The sequence below is a fragment of the Drosophila sulfurigaster genome, chromosome 3 (assembly GCF_023558435.1).
Source record: "Drosophila sulfurigaster albostrigata strain 15112-1811.04 chromosome 3, ASM2355843v2, whole genome shotgun sequence".
Lineage (NCBI taxonomy): Eukaryota > Metazoa > Arthropoda > Insecta > Diptera > Drosophilidae > Drosophila > Drosophila sulfurigaster.
This window is the reverse complement of record NC_084883.1, coordinates 26,905,523-26,923,032: the sequence shown is the minus strand read 5'-3', so window position 1 is coordinate 26,923,032 and position 17,510 is coordinate 26,905,523. Positions and strand designations below refer to the sequence as shown.

General features: G+C 34.0%; 1 protein-coding gene across 1 annotated transcript in view; it reads left to right on the top strand.

Moving 5' to 3' along the window:
* Window positions 1-17,510, top strand: part of LOC133840825 (uncharacterized) — an 86,801-nt gene that overhangs the window by 7,204 nt on the left and 62,087 nt on the right. The window contains exon 2 of the mRNA XM_062272916.1: window positions 779-1,576. The gene's annotated coding sequence lies outside the window, so the exon portion shown is untranslated. The remainder of the gene's footprint in view (window positions 1-778; window positions 1,577-17,510) is intronic.

Genomic DNA, 17,510 nt, shown 5'->3' with positions numbered 1-17,510 from the left:
AAAGAGACAGACATGAAGAGAGGGAGCGGGGGTGTGTTGAAGGGAAAGTTTGAAGTGCCAGCACACGGGGCGTATGATAAATGTAAGCCGCATACAAATTTGTTAGCGGATATCGAATAACGGAAGCGCTTAAAACGAATATACCGGAAGCAAACAAACAAACAAAAAATAAAAACAAACAAAATAACCCAGTTGCAAAGTTGGAGCATGAATGTGCTATGGAAAAGGGAAGGCAGCTATTCAGCAGCCTATTGCAAATTGCCATAAATTCACGGAAATCGTTCACTTATTATTTAACTATAAGACAGACACTAAAAAGCTTCAATAAAACAATTGTTGCAATCGATGCTGAACTTTCTAATGAACAACTGCGGAATTTTCTCATGAATAACAGCTGTGTTCTTTGTTTGGCATGAGTAACTGCTGAACTGGCATGTGTTTCATGTGATCTGTGGTGCAGAGTCTAATTTGGACAGCATGACAGCCGCACACACGTGCATGCACGCACACTCGCACTCACACACACACACTCACAGTGAGCGCAAATAAAATGCTTACGCATTGATATACTTTTGCAATATTAATGATGTTGATGCTTATGTAAATGTAAATGTAAATGGAAGCGAAAACAGCAAATCAAATAAAGCAGAAAAATACACATACATATAGTAAACATAATCGACAACACACACACACACACCCACATCCATACACCCACACATATAGTGTCTGCAAACTACTAAAAGAAAATTGTTGTTATTTTTATTCATTTTTGCAGATAGAAACTGAAATCAAAACACTGGCAAAGACGAAGGCAAACAAATAGCAAAAGATACAGATACATATTGAGAACATACGTATATACATATATTTGTATGTGTGTCCGTGTGCGTGTGGATGTTGAGCATACGCCGCATAGGCCGACAACGACAACGGCAACGGAAATGGGGCCAACCAACAAATCCCCAAGCAACACTTAAGGCATAAATCTAAACTCAATCACGCAGCAAGGTAGCTACTAGCTGCCTCTTCACATTCACATCCTCGATTGAGGAAGGGGATCGAAAAAGAGACTGCGAGCAGTTACAATTTTTGTTTTTTTCGGGGAGACGGATACCGAAAACAGAGACAGAGACAAACGATGTAGTGTAGCTGCCCCAAGTGGCTGACTCTGATAGCATTGCCTGTAATCATCATCAGAGCATCATCAGCTTTATCTCTCTCGCCTGCCGCCTCACTCCGCTCTGGTTCAACTGACTGTTGAGCTGCTGCCCCCCACTCCTATGACAGTGCCTTCCAAAAAATGTTGATTTAGTTTGCGGCCAGGAGCTGAGCATTGTAAACATGCCAACCGAGCCCAGGAACAGACACTCAATGACATTTCGAGCCTGATTCAAGGACGACGTACAACACAACGGCAAAATCCAAAACGAAGGCCAAGAATTAGGCTAACTCCCGGCGCCTCTTGCTCTTTCCCTTACATACACACACACCGAGAAAGTTTCCTCCTCCGTTTGCATCAACAATTTCCACAAGGCACAAAACCTGAGCATCTGCGGGATATCAACATGGCACGGTAAGTCAGCTTCTGGTACTTCTTAAACGCTCCACCTCCAGCTCTCGACTTGCATAGCTTTGCTCTGCCCCTCAACAAGCAAATAAATATATAAAGCACAAATCATATAAAAAGAAAACAAGTCACAACTGTGCCAAGTTGACTAATAACGATGTGTTTAATACCCTGCGAATTTTAAATTAACTTCAAAGTGATTCAGTGAGTGATCTAAGTGATTTTCAAAATAAGGAATGGCAATACAATTTGTATTCCTCAGACAAATATTTTTTTGATAATCTAATGCAATTTATTATTATTTTAATTTTGTCATTTTAAACAAATTTCTGTAGTCAAATGTAGGGCTGAAAATCTGTCAATATTGAACAGCTTTTAATGCCATAATAAGCTTTCAATTCTTTATAGAAAATATGTATATTTAAATGCCATAAAATATAGCAAACTTTTATAATAATGCTTGTATATTATTATATGTTTTATTTACTACTATAAAAAAAGTCTTACTTGTATGCTTATCATATATATCAGGCTTTGATTTCATTATATATTTAATTTCCATAAGATAAAGCAATACTTTATAATATCAGTTAACTGATAAGCAAGTTAAATAAATTCTTATTTAAAAAAGCGTATTCATATTATTACTGTGATTATTCTACATATTGCCACATGACATTTAAAATTCATATGCATGCCATAACTCAATCAAAGTGCTAAGAATAAATCCCTGTTTTTGGGTTGCTCTAAACAAACATAAGTATTAAAGTTAGAGTATCTGGCGGCAGTAGAATGACTGGCAAATGTTTTCAGTTGAGTTCTCAAAGCAAACCGCAAACATTTTTAGGCATTTTCAACACAAACAAGACAAACAAAGCGGCGCAAACTCGCATTTATCATGCTGACTATGTAAGTTATGTTTGAATGTTGAATGTTGGCCATAGATAAATTTGCTCTTGAATACAGGCAACTTGCAAAGCGCAAGTTCAAAGCAAAATGAATGAGGTGAAATTCAGATTCGCACTCAGATTTATCGCCTTGAAATTAAACAACATTTTTGGGGTGATAAGAAAAATTGCAGACACCGCAACATAAATCAAGTGCTTTTCTTTTCCATTGATGCGTGAAGCTGTTTTTTAAATTTTGAAATGTTTAAAAAAAATAAATCGAAATATGTTTTCCCTACTTTAAAAATGTCTCAATTGATGGAAGTGCATTAAGGCTTTACAGCAGGACAGTTTTAACTTTAATTTCTTTTTTACTGCCACACAATGTTCTCTCTCTGATTTCTCATCTTTTCATATTATATCTGTGCTTTTCATTAATTTGAATAGTTTTGGCTTTTTAATGTATGGACGCATTTCTTCTTTAATATTCTTCAACAATTTTAATTCCTCATTTATATAGATGCGTATGAGTTGATTTTTATACCCGTTAACCATAGGATAGAAGGGTTTTATAACTTTGTGCCTTTAGGATATGTAATGAGAATTTGATTGTGATCGGATTACAATTTTAGTATTTAAAAAATACTCTTGTGTAAAAAACTCATACTGGTATATTTTTATATGGTATATTTTGAATACAGAAGTATATCGATATACCAAATATAGAATTCAGTATATTTTAGCATTTTTCGGTATGGTAATTTGGTATATTATCAGTACATGATTTTATTTAAAATGAGTAGCAGGTATCCCACAGTCAAGCCCAGCTTTCTCACTTGTTAACTTATATTTCTCAGTTCAGTTCAATTCAATTCATTTTCTTTTCTTTTTCCCTTTTCAATTCTATTTTAAGATAAAATATAATAATCTTCATAGCACGCCTTCAACTGTTTTTCTTTAGAATGTTTTTATTTAATTTCTCAATTCGCAATCTGTTAAAACTTCTATTCATGTTTTCAATATGGGCTAACCGCAAATGCCACTTTGAGCCGGGCTCAAAGGCATGTGCATGTATGTTATTTATTAATTAAATGCAAAAATTCTTCTGGGCTTAGGCGGTTGGATTCGATTCGGCAACCTCAGAGCACAAAACCGAGAAATGCACATATTGAAATTGCTGAGCACAAATCAAATTACATTTAAGCAGTATGTGTGTGTGTGTGGGCGTGTGTGTGTGTGTGTGCAACAATCAGCATGCAACGTGCAAACCTGCAACGGTGGCAGCTTCTAAGCTGACAAAGCCAAACCACAACATAGGCTTTTGGGCAAAGCTCTGATTAATTTGCCAGGGAAGGACAACGACGACGACGATGCAGACTTCGGGCTGAATTTGCAATTGCTGAGGCTGAGCAAATCCTTGAATTATCCTGTCACCTTGGTCCTTTGGACCAGAGCTTTTCATTTCCTTTTGCTGCCGACTGTGTGTTGACCGCAGGCAGCTTGCATAATTTGTAAATTCGTTTGATTTGCGGCAAAGTGTGAATAATTGAAAGCAAAGTCAACATAAAACAATGACACATTCGTCATGGTAACACGACAAAGGATTCCAACAGCCGATGGGAGACAGAAATCTGGGAGAAAAATGAGAAAATTCTTGGAAAACAAAATTGCGGCAAAGCAATTGTGTTGTTTATTGTTATTTGTCTGTATTTGCATGCGTTGCAATTGAATTGTGCAAAGTTGGAACGTTAATGACGGACTGCACTGTAGGCGAGTAAATCAACAGCTGAGATACCCTGTAAAAATTGTGGATAGACCTGTGAGTAAAGTACACCAAAGGGGAAAATTGAGAAAAGAGGTAAACGAAAGGAATCTTAAATTTCGGCTTAAAGTCGGATTTGACCGATTTTATGAATAAGAAATTAGTCATTGTAGATTAATATTTATAAAACTAAAAGTTTGCATTAAATAAAGGTTTACCATGTTAACTAAATTTAAAATTGAGTTGGTTAAAAGATAAATAAAAGGTTTACCATCAAAATTAACATAAGTTAGCAAATGAATTATTTTTCTTTATTATAAAAATAATATCGAAAATATCGAAGACAGTCCAATAAAGATCAAGACATTAATGAAAAGTCAATGAAGATTATAGCTATGAAATCTTATAAATGTAAAAATATTAGCATAAAGTTGGCAATAAATAATAGTTTACGATCTTAACTATAATTTATATAAATTTCAGATACTAAAAGATTTAACTGCTTTAATATAGAGTAAGGATATTCTTGAAATGTTAAAGCACTACTAAAGAATATTGATTTAGTACGAATTCTAGTTGAATTTGTTATGAAGATTTATAAAACAGAAAAGTGTTAAATGGCAAAAACAAATCTCTTATAAAGCTTGCCATAAATTAATGAATATAAAGCACCAAAAAAAGCAAATTGCGAAAAATAAATTGCAATCGATGGCTGAAAATGTTGACATATAAAAGAAAACTTGCCGTTTGCTCTCAGCATATACCCTGTATTTACAATGTAAATTTTACATGCATTTTATGGCCAAGAAGCAGGAAAAACTATGCCAACAAAAAAAAAAAAAAGAATAAAAGAAAAATGTTAATGGCGCAACTTGAGCTCAAACAATGGCCACTTCAATCATGGTCAACTTCCGACTTGTTACCAACAATTTCACGGCCAAAGTGCAGCGCAGGCAAATTGCAAATTGCAATTGTTTATGTCAGTGTGTGTGTGTGTGTGTGTGTGAGTGTGTGTGTTGGGTGTGTTGGGTGTGGCTGCAACTAAACGTTTAATATGCAAGGGGCGGAGACGTAGGCAGATGGCGAGTGAGGTCAAGTGAATTGTTGGCACAGCTGTCAATTATGGCGGCCCATTGGGTCTAATAGGGTCTGGGATTCTCCAAGTTGACCATGTCTGGCCATAAGTTTTATGATTCCTAATAGCTGATTCCCCTCGGTAGTAGCTGCTCTCTCCCCACTCTCCCTCCCTCTCTCTCTCTGCTGGTCAACCCCTTTCTCAGTCAAGGAGCTTTTAGTCAGGCAGCAGTTAACAGCTGTCGCTTTATGGATTCAGTTCGAGTTGTGACCGCTTGCCATGACAATTTGCAAGGTTCAAGAAGTGGCAAAGGGAAGAAGACGAGTGGAGAGGTGGAAATAGGCTCAGACTTGGTTGCGTCGGGCTGTTATATGGCTTCAAGGCGCCTTTTATACGGCCTGTAATTACGGCCTCACATTCGCAACTCGCAACTCGCAGTTCGCATTCCCATTCACTCAATCCCTCCTTCCCTTCCCCTTCTTTGCTAGCGAGGAAACAATGGAAAAATTTCAAACGGATGTGGATACATTTCCTGCGCGTGCAAAGTACGCAACAAGCCAAAAGACAGAGCAACAACAATCAACTGCAAAAAAAGACAATGAAAAGTTGTTTGTCATTAATTTCATTTCACTAAGCCAACAACACACGCACACCCAACACACACACACACCCACACACACGCACACATTCAGCAGACAGAGCGTAGGTGTGCAGTTTTAAATTTCACTTAATGTGCGACAGACACTAATACAAAACACACACACACTTACACGCACACAGCGTGAAAAGCACAAAAGGAAAAGTTCCATTGAGGATTCGCAGCAAAAAAAAAACAGATAAAGGGAAAGGAAAGGAAAGGATTGCTGGAAGGAGGAGGCCTGCTTATATGATGAGTAATAAACACGGTTAATTGTGAATGCGAAAGTGTAAAAAGCAAGTACTGAAGATGGAAACTCAGACAAAAGAAAGAATACTTGACTGTGGAAATGAATGTTTGAGACATGGCAAACTGATTGACGTTAAGTTAATGCAAACTTAAATGAAGCAATCTAAATTGTTTGCAATCGTAATAAATTAATTTGGTGACAATTTGAAGTGAATAGAATCAATGCAGAAGACAACAGAAAGGTTGTTTTTTATAGATTTATTTAAATGGATAGAAATAATGGGTTAAGATTCACAATAGAAATACATTTCATTGATTATGAGCTATACATTTTTGTTAAAACTACTTTGTTTGAGAAATATTTATATTTTCTACTTTATTAAATTAATAATAAAATTACAAAAATATGTATCTTTATTTATTTATTGTCGAATAAGAATTGATGAAAAGAAAAAAATAACTTTTGTATGAAAGAGAATATTAATAAAGTGTTTCAAAGCTATAAATGTGAAATTAAATATACATTTAAAATAGAGAATAAACACTTTTGATTAGCTTATAGTTATAAATTGTAAATTAGAGCTCCTAAAGTAGAGCATCAGTAATTACTAACTGTAATGTATGAATTTAATATAATATAATATATAATATATATGTATATATTTAAAGGAAAATGTCCTTATAATTAAACCTTCATCAGCTATTTAAAGTATGTAATTCACATTGCATATGGCATTTAAATAGTTAAAAGAATATAAGACTAGAAGGGATAATGCCATAGATCGATAAATATATTTATTTATATAATATATTTATTTATATTTATATTTAGTTTACGACTACAAAAGATTCGCCATAATAATAATATGCAAGTTATCAAATTATTGCCTCAAGTGGAACCCACAATAAAAAAGCCTTGCCCACAAATACTCGAAAATAAAACAATCAAATATAATGGATAGACCTAAGCTAAGCTTGACAAATAAATATAACAGACTAAAGGCTGGAGTTTATTATAAGGAAAAAGAAAAAAAGAAAGAGCGAGGGAGAGATAGAGAAAAACTCATGGAAAGAATTACAGATACTTCAGATCAGGAATTAATCCCCATCGAAATGCGAGCCATGTAAGAGGCTAATCAACATGTGGCAAGAGAGAAGAGTGAAGAGAGGAGTGTAGGGAAGAGAAGCCGACTTACATAGATAGATCTGTGCAGTCAAATGAAACGCAGGACGAACGATTGAGGAGGATTTGGCCAGTGCCACGCCCACTCGCCTAGTAACTGTAACAGAACATAAGCACATTACGCCCAGTCCCAAAGAGAGAGTGATAGCGAGAGAGGGGAAAGGTAAAGCAGCGGCAGGGGAGGAGAAAAAAGTGGGAGGGGATTATGATTGACATTGGCAGCAGGCGCAGGCTTAGGCTCTTTTCCAGGCAACGATGCTGACGTATTTGTTGCTGCGTACTATTGACTGTCTCTGTGTGTGTGTGATTGTGTGTGTGTGTGAATATTGTACGTGATGTGTGTCGGTGTGTGTGTGTATGTGTGTGTGCAACAAAGCAGAGATTAATTGGCTTTGTGTGGGGCTTCGAAATACGTTTGTTTACTCTTGTCATCGATTCGATTTGAGCCCTTTTTTTCCCTCTCTTTTCCAGTCCCTTCACCCCCTCTGCAACCCCTTAGCTGTCCTTTGTTTTTTACAGTTTTTTGCACACGCATTGCGTGATTATGCAAACTCACGTATTTCAAATGTATTCAGTGTAAACGTCAATCAGAAGTCGTTGACAATTCTGTTATTTTTTTCGTTTTTTACTCTTATGATTTTTCAAACATGATTTGCATGTTTCGAAATGCTGAAAACACAAATCAAATGAATAAATTTTGTGCTTGAGTTATGAATAGCAGTGCGTAGCTTGTGAATCACTATGAATACCTACACGCAAACTATGAATCATTGACTTGACTTGACAAAACAAAAATGGGAAAAACTATTTATGGAATATTACAACATTGTAAATATAAATTCTTGTTTGAATAGTTGCCTATCAGGTGTGAATACATAATGAATAAAGTTCGAAATAGTTTGGTGTGTTGGTGGTCAAATTGTTGTATTTAGTATTGAATTAAAGATTGAAAATACCTAAAAATATACCATAATTATTAAGACGTAAGAATATATTATCTTAAATTGAACATACTCAAAATATATTTTTAAATTTGTTTGCTAAATCATTCTACATATTTATTTTAATAAATAATTTCTAATAATTTAGTATATTGATAGCAAATACGTTTTAAGATAACTTATAGTTGATATCAGGGTATTTCATAGTCGAGCAATCACAACTAGAAATATCTTTATTTTCTAAACTTCCTCAACTCGTCTTCTCGTTGTCAACTAATCTGCATTTATGTAAAACCTATCAAAATCCAGAAAATGGCAAATAATTTGTAAATCAACAAAATGGCAATAGAGTAAAAAAAAAGCAAACACAGAGAGCAAGAAGGAGGAGACGAAAAAAAAAATGTTGTCAGTTTGCATTTGGTAGGCAACAAGATGTGAGCAAGTGAAATTTAATTTTCCACTTCAGTAAAACGTAGATTATTTTCATTTGATTGAATTTGAATTGATGCGCTTTCCACAAATCCAATTCATTTCATGCAGCCATCCATTCATCCATTTATCCATACAGCCACCAACCATTCATCCATCCATCGAGCCAACCCAACCATTCATCCATATTCATCCATTGACATCTAGCTCGTAATGCTAAGCTGCAGTTTGACCTTCTTTTTATTACTATACAACAGCAGCAACAACAAGAGAAACATTCTACAGCAGCAGCAGCATGTGTGTGCACACATGCGAGTGTCTACTGTACAGTGTACACTAAATACTATATATGTGCGACTCGAAGCTATATTGAAATCATTTCATTTACGTCACAGTTGTCGCTTTCATTAGGCCTTAACACAAAACCGTTTCGCTTGGCTTGATCCTGTGCTAAATTCCAGTTGTTCGAGTCAGCGAGGGTATTTCAAATAATATTTAGAGATTTATGAAATAAGTGCTCGAGATATTTATGAGTTGTTAAAGACTTATTGATATACGCGTTGAAGACTTTAGCTGGAATCTAAATTGAATTGGAAGAAAGCTACAGTCTTGTATGCTTGATAATATACCGAATATATACCATTCCATTTTAAAAATACCATACAGCAAAAAATATACTTTGAGTTGAATTTAAATGGAATTAAAAAAAGCTGAAGTATACTACTCCACTTAAAATACCATAAATACCAAAATATACCAGATTATCAGCTGCTTACAGAAGCAGTCGAGGTTGCGAATATAATAAAAATGTAAGTAAGTTGATTTACTTACTAAAGATTTTAAAATTGGAATAAATATAAACTTAAGTGAGCTGATTTACTTTCTAAATATTTACGATGAGAATAAAAAGTATATTAAAATAAATATACCGACTCAATTATTCATTGATATAGGATAATTGGCCAAATATTACAAATAATAATTATTAAGATTAAGTGATTCCTAATAGAAATTTATAAATTGGAATAACAATAACACAAAAAATTTGGAAACATGGCAAAAGGTAGCAAACACTACAATTTCGACAATTGAACTTCTAAAATTAAGCTGAATTGCACAGCGATCAGTTTATTAGCTCTTAATCTCTAAGCTAAGATTATTGCATAATTTTTAAAGCATCAAAGTATTCAATTTAACTCACAACAACTGTCAAGATTAACAATTTATCAGATTACACTTTTGCTTCAGCTTAATGCAATGCAATTATGTTTTAAGGTACAGCAGCTCAACAATAATTTGTAATATTTTCTTAAAACAGAAATAAATCCCAGAAATATTTGTATTTTAGTTGCAATGAACTTCCAAAACTGCCCTCGCAATTGTCCGTTGTGCCAGCAATGAATAGCTATGGTCGAGCTTATTTGCAAATGTGTTAGTATACGTATGTGTGTACGAGTGTGTGTGTAAGCTTCAGTGCATGTGCTTGCAAGTTCATTAAGAGGTCTCATTGAACGACTTGTGCGGCTGAAAAGGCGAAAGGCAGTCCAGCAAATTTATGCCAAAATCATTTTTGTTGTGCATTTGGCAAAATTCGAATTTCAATTTTCCACTCCGAGACTGAGGACAACACAAGTCCTTGTTGGTGGTCATTTGCATGGCTCTTTAGGTCAGTTTTCGACTTACGAGTGTGTGTGTGTCTGTGTGTGTGTGTGAGAGTGTGTGTCTGTGTGTGTGTGTGTGTTCTTGTCATGACCAGCAGCAATTAAGGCTTCGTCCTGGTGACGCTGCAAGGTATGCCATGAATTTCTGCTCAAGGGTTGAAACCCCAGAAGAGGAGTAAAAGAATGAAAGATTATTATATAGTATAGTTAGTGCATGATATTATAAAGAGTGGATGGGGAAGGAGGAAGTAAATGAGGAGAAATTAAGTGCTGGGCGAAAAGGAGCCAAAAAGCAAATGAGGCAAATTTGGGGCACTTTTCCCTTTCGTTATTCTTTTGGCTGTTTGGCTGGAAATTAACAAAATGAAGCGAAGAATCGCATTAAAGTAAAAAGCACAACGAGCAAAAGAAAAGCAAAAGAAAATAAATTAACAAGCACATAATAATCTAAACTTTTATTTTGCCTTCGAAGGGCAGCCAAAGAAAACCAGATGAAGTGGCAGAGTGGCAACTGTGAGACATTTGTGTTAAGCTGACCAGCATCAAATGAGCTATTAAGCCTGATGGACCCCATAGACAGCAACACTTTTTTGTTTTCCACTTTCCGTCTTTTTGTCGTTTTCCATTCTATTTTTTTTTTTTGTGTTTCGGTTTATTTTTTTTTGCTTTTTCCATTCGTGGCTTTGCTTTCCTTTTACTGTGCTGCGGCAAAAGGTCAACACAAACGGTCTGGGCCAAAAAATGTGAAATGAAAACAAGCTGCAAGAGTAGTTGGCAATGGCTTAAAAGTGCCTGAATGCCCTACAAGCAACTTGGATGCCCTACAAAGGGATTTAGGCTGCATCGTTTGGCAAAAGTTTCAAATTTCTTGAATGCACTATGAATTTAAATTAATTTCATTGGAGTATACAAATTGCATACAATAACTTTAGCATTAAACTTAATAAAATATCTTAAAGTAATTAATTAATTAATTAATTAATTCTCTACCATACATTTTTGAATATTATGCATATTTTTTTGTTTTCAACATTTTAAATGTTTTATTGCAATATCCCTGTCATAATTATCATGAAACTTTATGAGCTTATTTAAGAGAATATATACTTAAAATATATTATAGAATTTCAAGTATTCATATTTGATTAAACTATTTTAAAGTAATACAAATAAACTCCATATTATATATAAATTACATTTTTCTGATTCGAATATTTCATGGATTTTAAAACACGACACCTAAACTCTCTATTTTATACAAATTTTTGTATCTCAACTCATCATCATTAGAACTAATAAAGTCATTTAAAGTAAGGTATAAATTCTCCAAAAGGAAATGCATTATTATTAACCTTTTTTCTGACTAAAGTATTTCACATTTTTAAAAGTAGTAAACTAATTTTGCTATAATAAATTCAAGAATTTTTCTAGTAAGTATATTTTAAAGTAATATTATCTTAAAACAACTAAATTAAATTCTATTAAAATATACCTAAAAAAAATGCTAGGTAATTTTTGTTTAACTTTATTGAAACCAATCTAACCTGTAATCGATTACAAACTATTTATAAGCTCGAAACCTACTAACCCCATAACCTCTGCAATACCCTAAATGACTCTGCCCAGAATAGTAACTAATGACCAAAAGAGTATGCTCGCTTTGAGGTAGAGTATTCAAAGCGAACCTCACGCTTGGCCTCGATTGGTTTTTGCAGTTGCCCTTTTCAGCTGCTGTGCCGCAAATGAAAAGTCTAAACGGAAACGGAAATGACAGCCGAGTCGAGCCACAGACCCAGCCCAAGCTAGACCACGCCCCCCCCTCCCCCAGCCTCATCCCCCGCCCCACCGCAACCCGTTACAGTCCAGCGGTTGCCATTGAAACGCAATGAGGCGCTTTGCCTTGCCTTCACTGCGGTCGGTTTCTGCTCGTTTTTTCCCTTTCCTTTCTCCTCGTGGCCGGAATTCTGTTCTCGTATGTTGTGTAAATGGAGTCCTAACGCTTAATGAAGACATTACACTTACACACTGACATGTGCGTATGAGTGTGCATGTGGGTCTGTGTGTGTGAGTTAGTTTTGCGCACAGTAGTTTTTCATGTAACGCAAATAAATGAGCATTTTGTGAGCTGGAAAACGAGCGTAATTAATAATGCACCAAATGGAATTAAGTGCAATAGAAATTTGTAAAAACATGATTAAGCTCCACCTAATTGCCTTAGCCAACTGCAAACCCGATTAGAATCTTTAATTCGAATTAAATATTAAAGCAAACATATTTGCGATTTGCAAAATGCGAAATGCATTGATTGTGCGTCAATTTAAAGCTTTGCAAAGAGTTTAATGCGCATTTTTGATAATTAAGCGATAACAGAAATTGCTTAACAAAGCATTAAAATGCGCATTAGTAGACTGCATTTGATTGCACAAATATTTGCCAGTGCAGTTTAGATTTTAAGCCGTTAATAACTGTAGTGGAAAGTGCAGTTTGATAATAATTTATCAGCTTAATTACTACTGGATATGGAAATTTTCTCTCAACTAAAAATTTTGATTTTAATTGATTTTAAACATTTTTGGCACCTAAAATGTGGCTTACATATTATATAAAAGAACATTAATATTGAGCTTAAAGTTATGTAATTTATATTGGAAATAGGAAAATTAATAGTTCAGATTATCAACGAAAAAAGTCATAAATAGAATTAATTACTTATTTTAGCTTTTACAAGTTTTAACAATGTGCATTAACATAAGCATGTTATTTAAACTCTTCGAACACCCAAAGCATTGATTACGTATACGTATTATTAGGCATTTACATATAACACATTTAATAACTAAATAGTTATTACTGAATTTGAAACTAAATTAACTCACAGACTTCAGTTTATTGAGAACATTAATAGCAAATAAAATTTGGCCCGCTTTGTAAAAGAAACAAAAATAAAGTTAAGCCTAAAAAATTATTTTCAAATGTGATTTGTTTTGAATGTGCAGCCTAATAATTTAATAATAATTATTATTTCTGAATTTCATTTGAATCTTAGCAGTTTGCTTCATTTCATCACATATATTATTTAAACACTTCTAACCTACCAAAGGCATTTAGATATAAGAAATGTAGTAATTCAAAAAAATATTTAAAGCCTTCTATGCAAATGTGATTTATTTTTCCTTAGAGCTCTCTATTGAATAAACTGTTCTATGATAATTTCAGATAATTTTATCAGTTAGCAATAACATCCATAAAAGCATCAGCATTAAATCATAACTATTATTTAAACACTTCTAAAATGCAAAAGGTTGCTTGCGTATACGTAATGTTAAGCTTTCAACTCCTCTGTCGAATGTGATTTATTTTTGCTTGAGAATTGAAAGTAATTACCAACTCTTAAACTGTGTTTTTTTGTTAACGCAATTAATTAGCATTAATTTCGCCAATTAATTTGATTTGTGCATTAAATTTTGCACTTGTGTGTGTTTTTTCAACATTTAAGCAAAGCAAAGCAAAGCAAAGCAATTAAAAGCCATTTAGGCCACAGACGAGCTACAAATTAATTATAAACAATTTACATGAACACATTATTATTTGGGGCAAGTGAATTCAAAATGCCTGCATTCTGCTCTGGTTGCTGCTGCTGTTGCTGCCACTTCGGTTGCTCGTACAAGCGAAACTCCTGCTAACGATTATTTACACATTTTACGGCTTTAAATGCCATACAAATCCCAGCGAGACGGCCATATTTCAGTCTCTCTCCCCCACCCCTGAGTGCTCCACCTCATCCTCCTCATCGTGCGGCTTCAGCAGCATTTACTTCTGCTGTCTGCGCATACAAAATAACTCATTATAAAGCAAAACAAATTGTGGCTAACAATTCAGAGCGTCATCTCAGATAGCAACAACATCGTCCCTCTCTCTCTCTCTCTCTCCTTCCCCTCACCAACACACACATCGCAAGCGGAGACACGGTCCATGGGTAGTTAACGCTCTGCTGTTTATCTCAAAGTAACTTCGACATTTTATCAAGCTTAGCTAGACTGAAACGACACTTGGCGAAATTCACTTTAAGGCAAATGCTTTTGCTTGCCGCCATTTGTTGGTTCACGAGCAACTTTTAAGCTGCTTTAAAAGCACTTAAAAGCTCTTAATTGAGTTGCCAGTTTTTTTTTAGCAGCCAGCTGCATTTATTATAAAATTAGCTAAGGCAGATTATTAATTTTTTTATAAAACTTATAAAGCACTAGGCAAGCAAATTAAAATAGAGAACTTAAAACTAAAGCTTAAGTCGATATAAAAGGGAATATGATACATATTTGACAGCATTGAAATATTGTAATTTAATTTATGAATAAAGCTGATCATTTTTATTAAGTTTTAAACATCAAGTTTAATTTGTAATAGAATTAGCAGAAGTAGAAGTAGTTGTAGTAAAATTAGTATTACAATTTATAATGAAAAAAAAATTAAGTCAATTTATTCAATTTATGTTTACAACTTATTAATTATATTACAATTTATTCAATTTATGACTTAAACTTTTTAATATTATTACAATTTGTTCAATTTATGATTAAAACTTATTAAGAATATTAAAGTCTATTAATATTACAATTTACAAACGTATAGAAAACTAAGAACTTATACTTAGGTCGATAAAAGCTTTAAAATGTTAAAAGAATATATAAAATGTTCCACTGTATTTAGTATATAAAAATACTGTGAATCAAATTTTCAGTTGAAAAGCAATTCATAAACTAAGGATTTCATTAAATTTTATGATTCATGATTTTATTTAATTTATGATTAAAATTTTACTGTCAAATGTTAAACGAATACACGAAATGTTTTACTGTATTTAGTATACAAAAATACTGTGAACAGGTAACAGGCATAACATATGTATATATAAATTATGTACCATAAGATTTAATGAATGTTTAATCACTTGGGCAATCAAAGCACAAGACAGCTACATAAAATGTAATTTATTTGAAAATTGTATATTACCTAAGCTCAATGGCAACTTTGTATTTCGACTCATTTCCATTTGGTGCAAGCCTGGAAGCCAAAGCTTTTGGCTGTCACTTTCAGCTCGTGTCATTTTGTGGGTTTTTTGCAGTAGCTTAAATTGTGGCACCGAACACGAGGTTGGCAGCTTCCAAACCATTTGAGTTATTTAAACTGCGCTTGCGGTTAAATTAACGCGATTTATATGAATTTATCGCACTGCTTTTCCGCCGTTTTTCACCCCCTCGCATTTTGTGTGCTTTTCTTTTTATTTTATTTTTTGGGAGCTGGGAGGACAGTCGCATTAGTTGACTTGTTTCCATTGCCATTTCCCCATTTTCCCCTTACGTTGAATTGGCTTTGTTACGCGACGAAAAATGAAATTTTGCCGGGCTTTTGTTGAAGGTCCTTTTCGCCTGATACCGTTGAAAATCTTGAGGATTTGCATGCTTTCAGCGTGATTTCTGGCTTCATTCCGTGTTCTACGTGAGCTGCCGCATCGATTTATTGTCTTTGTCTACCCCGCCATTTCGCCCACGTTTTGTTTTGCTTTTGTTTTTCTCTTTTTTGCTTGTGGAGGCCAAAAGCGTGGCACACTCGCTGCCGTATTTGCCGTATTATAATATTATAATATTGATTCCCTTCAGGGCCTACGAAACTTCGATGTGTCACGAGGGCAACCTTGAGGCCATGCGATTATATAGCCTCGGGGCGAAATGCAATCAATAAATTGCTTGAATATTTCATCTGTTCATTATTAAAACGAAAATCATGTTAATTACATACATACATACTATATTGCAAAATTGCCAGACGGTTCAATTAGCAATGCGAATTCGAATTCGACACCACAAACAATTGAAAAACCTCAATGAATTTCAGTTCAACGCGTTCTGTATTACCAATTATGTGTGTAAATCCATTTTGGATTTTTGCTTTTTGCCATTTACCATTTTCCTTTTGCCATTTATCGTTTATCAATTGGCATTTCAGAGAAACCTTTGTCCTTTTATCAAGACCTCAAGTGAGAGTTAATTTTAAATTTTCCGGGCATACCATTGAAATAAATATATTATAAATGAATTCAACGTGTATTCCCTTAGGTGAATTATTTCGACTTTTATGAAGATTTAATTGTAGAAGATATTTTAGACTTTTGTATAGGCAATAAGTTTATGAATTTTGTACAGAATTGTATGTAATGTAATTTCTCAAAGCTTCAAGTGAGAATTACCTTTAAATATTAAGGAAAAATAAATAATAAATTTATTTATTATTATTCATTTAATATAATGATTATTCATTTTTCTAATAAATTTAAGCAACTGGTTTTTTTTTTTAAATTATTTCATTTTTTTATGAGGATTAAATTTTGATACTCAGTAAAAGTTTCTTAGAACTGCATTTATTTTTCATTTAATACTATTTCAGATTTTATAATTATTTTTTTCAATAAGTTACCAACGCTAACTTTAAACTTATTCGTATACCATTTATTTCCCCCATTTTAACCCTTCAATTGCCCCCCTCAGGCCTGCCACGCCCATTATAACAAGCCACGCTTGTTGGTTCAACAAATTGTGGGATTTGTTGTTCCCCTGACATGTCATTCGGGGCAATACACGTAATGCTCGTCTATTGAACTGTGTGATTTGCGCGATTTACAGCTTAAACGCAATTATTACGTATACGCCACATGTTACCCGATTTGCATTGTGTCACATTCGCATGCAAAGAGTAAACTCTGTAATTCACTGGAAATTATCATTACGAATTTCGCAAATTCACAAAAACTTTTCCATTGCGAAACGAAAGCCCCCCCAAATTGGTAATTGCATTAAATAAACCATCTAATTATACATTGATTTATATCCATGTTCATGCCCTTAAGCTGAATCGAAATCCAACTCAATTTATCGAATTGCAGCCATAAATCTGCCAAATAATACCGAAAATTAGAACACATGTGAACTAGATAAAAGTACAATGTAATTATTTCATAGGTAAGCGATTATTTTCAAGGATTAATTCAACTTGAAACTGCCAAAATTATTACCCAAACTTTTGTCATAATTTATTCTGTTTTCTACATATTTCTAAAAAAACTTT